The sequence below is a fragment of the Euprymna scolopes genome, chromosome 1 (assembly GCF_053919585.1).
Source record: "Euprymna scolopes isolate OS-2025 chromosome 1, ASM5391958v1, whole genome shotgun sequence".
Taxonomy (NCBI): domain Eukaryota; kingdom Metazoa; phylum Mollusca; class Cephalopoda; order Sepiida; family Sepiolidae; genus Euprymna; species Euprymna scolopes.
Window position 1 is genome coordinate 199,912,912 of NC_136482.1, and position 3,960 is coordinate 199,916,871.

The window sequence follows — 3,960 nt, forward strand, 5'->3', positions numbered from 1 at the left end:
CGTGAGTAAAAAAACGTGAGTAAAAAAAAACGTGAGTAAAAAAAACGTGAGTAAAAAAAAACGTGAGTAAAAAACGTGAGTAAAAAAAACCTTGAGTAAAAACAAAAACGTGAGTAAAAAAAAACGTGAGTAAAAAAACGTGAGTAAAAAAAAACGTGAGTAAAAAAAACGTGAGTAAAAAAAAACGTGAGTAAAAAAAAAAACGTGAGTAAAAAAACGTGAGTAAAAAAATAACGTGAGTAAAAAAAACGTTAGTAAAAAAACGTGAGTAAAAAAAAACGTTAGTAAAAAAAACGTGAGTAAAAAAAAAACGTGAGTAAAAAAAAGATGTTGATTAATTATTCTGCACTTTTATGTTGAAAATTAATTTTTTATCGGGAGTTTATTGCACTCTTGCATAAAACGTTCTTAAAAACTTTCTGACATAATAATAAACTTGGAAGATTCGTTTTATATGCACACACATATTGAAAACCAAAGATATTTCCAAAACATATCGATGAAAAAAATATGAAAAAAAATTTATTATTAAGAGAACAGATTGAATTATTAAAAAAACTCATACAAAAATTATTTGTTTAAAAACTAAAAAAATATACATAAATTTTAATTTTCAAATTTCTGACCAAAAATTATTTTTTTGTTTTTAGATTCTCATGAGAAAATACACAGTTAAAAGAAAAATAAAAAAGAAAAATAATTCAGCATAATGTTTGATAATATATATATGTGTGTGTGTGTGTTATTGTATATGTATATATATATGTATATATATTTATATGCGTGTGTGTATGTATATACATGTATGTGTGCATTTGTGTGTCTGTATGTATGTGTGTATATATAATATATGTATGTGTATATATATAATTTTCTATTTATTTTTTTTATTTATTTAGTTTGAAACATTTTATATATATATATATATATATATATATATATATATATATAACAGACGCCCCATTTCACAAACTTGGCCATTTATTTGTTCTTCTGATCAGTTTTCTTAATTTAATTCTGGGACTTTCACGTGCATATCTAAGCTGACCTAATTATTAACGCTAACTTTCGCGCTTTTTGTCTGGGTCAGTTTGACCTTGCTTTTCAAATTTAAACTTTCACCGCTTTTTGGGTCTTTTTTTTAAATTTCTTTTTAAACCTTAATTTTTTTTATTCATGCAGCCTTGACAGACGTGTTTTAAATATTCTCTCCGGGGTTTTTTCTTTTAATGATTTGGAATTCATTCCATTTGCGCTTTTTCCAAGGAACTCTGCCTTTTGGATTATTTTGGACCATTTGGAATTTACCCATTGGATTGAAATTTTAAATTCGACCGTTTTGGATTTTACCATTCTTGGATTTTTACCCTTCACCGGACTATCCATTCATGTGAAATCTTTTTATCATTTTTCTTTTGCCTCCTGTTCCCCTTACCTCACCCTTTTTTTTAACCAAGTAAGATCTTTGACTTACTTGTAGTTTCATTAAATACTTTTATATGCAAAATCCGATCCTGCATTTTGCTAATTCCTGCCCTCTGATGAGAAGGAGAGTATTTCTTCGAAACTCCGCGGATTAAGGACTATCCACTTATCTTGTGCTTCCTTTTTTAAAATTAAATATGTTTTTAACTCTTTTTCAAGATGTCTTTTAACATGTTTTATTAATCATTTTTTCATATTATAAGCTGTGTTTCCTTTTCGGTTTTATTGAGTTTTTACATCTGGCTGAGTTTATTTTACTTGTGAATATTAACTCTTTAATATTTATAATATATTTTAAGTTTACCATTTTGATTACCTTGGTAAACTTATTGTAATTTTTATTGTAATTTTTTATTATATATATATATATATATATATATATATATATATATATATATATATATATATATATATATATATATATATAGTGGAGAAAAAAGGATTGTAACAAAAATGTATCCAATGTAAAATAAATTTTATCTTTCGGAAAATAAAATAGAATCACTTTTGGCCCAGTTTTATAAATTCCTTATCAATTTCTTTGAGAAATGAAGCAAAAAATTATAATTCTTCGTAATAGTCAGTATAGTGGTTGTTGGACTTTATTCTGTGACGTTTTGGTCATATGACTTTTAGTGAAACGGTCTTCTATTTATAGTGGCCGTGGTAAGATACCGCAAAGTCTTTTTTTTTCTTTCTTTTTTTGTATATTCCTCTCTAAAATGCAGTTTCGGTAGAAAAGGTGCACTGTCAAATTTGAGCACATGTTAAGCGGTTAGTGTTAATTTTTTGTGTTTTTGTGTTCAACAGTTCATGCGTGTACGATTTCGTGTTTAACGATTCGTATGTAGCAGCGGTTAATGTGAATGCTTTGTTTAGCAGTTCATGGGTTTATGTTTTCTGTTTAGCGGTTCGTATGTATATGTTTCGTGTTTAGCGGTTTATGTGTTTATGTTTTTGTGTTTAGCGGTTTAATGTGTATATGTTTTCGTATACTTTTTTAAAGTCGAAATCAATTTGCAAATCAAATTTCGCCGAGTCCGTACAAGTCGAATCCGACACTTGGCAATCAAATCACAGCTTAACTGCTTCTATTAGAGAAAGACGTGTATATTTTACGGCCTCGCATGGTACGCATATTTGCATAATTTCCCCTGCTCGTTTCATCGGGCTGCCTAGCAGGCTTTCAAAACCGACTTCAATATTGGCGAATTCCAGCTAACAGCGAAAACGTTAGTCGTAAATTTCTGTCGAGTGTTCCTTAATCATGCTTATTTAATGCAAGTGAATTTGCCCACCTTTGACGTCATGTACACTTTTTATAGTTTTCTTTGACTAAAGAGTTCTTCTCATTGATTAGACTGGCGGAGAGAACCTTTATAAACCATGCGTTTGTATTTTTCATTAACGTAAATATCCACGATAAGAAGGGTAACGTGGAAACTTTAATACGTGCAAGAAAACAGACACCAAAATACTGCATAGCAATAATTTTCAAAATCTATCGTTTAACCATGGATTTTTTTAAAATTATTTATTACTGTCGTATTATTATTATTATTATTATTATTATTATTATTATTATTATTATTATTATTATTATCATCATTATTATCATCATCATCATCATCGCCGCCGCCGCCGCTCATTAAGAATTTTCAGACTGGCCATCATTAAAGATTTCTCTTTGAGAACAAATTATGGTGTTTCCTGGAGTTTGAATGACAACAAGTCTCCCCAGAGTTCCAGTACTCTCCACTTCTTTCGGTAACCGTTGCAGATTAATTGGCGTTATCAGAACAGCCATTTACTTCTCATTTGGCAGCGACCATTGATCTTCACTTGGATTTAGGTGTCAATAAACCTCCCCAAGGTGCCACTCCTCTTTGCAGTCATCCAGTCAGAGTCTAGTTAATGCACTCTCTCCACCCCCCTTAACCCTCTACAACTTTCCATCCCCCTTAACCCTCTACAACTATTCTATGCGGTTCCAGTCGATGCCGACACTTTTTATTGGGAGGGGGTCTAATTTAAAATTATACAGTTTCAGTTTTCTTGATTCCTTGTGATGTTCCTTTGTGTTTTATTTCTGTAGCAGTTTCTATATGTCAGGCGCTTGAAGTTAATGTGTGTTGGTCTCTCCATTCAAGGGTTTCTTTATTATTCGTTTTCATTATTGTTATCTGCTGTATCTTCTCAGCTTTTCCTTTGATTCTAATTTCCCCTATTCTTTTTTCTAACTTTTTCAGGATTGTTCCTAGTGCTCCTAATATTATTGGGTTTATCTTGAATGTCTTCATCTTCCATATCTCTCTTAGCTTTCTGTCACGTTCTGTGTATTTGTTTTGTTTCTCCGTACCTTTGATATTCACTGTGTGAACTGCTGGAACGGCAAAATCTATGATCTGACAGCACTTTTTGTTCACTATTGTGACATCCGGTTTCTTGCTTAGATTGCTTTATCTGTTTGTACAT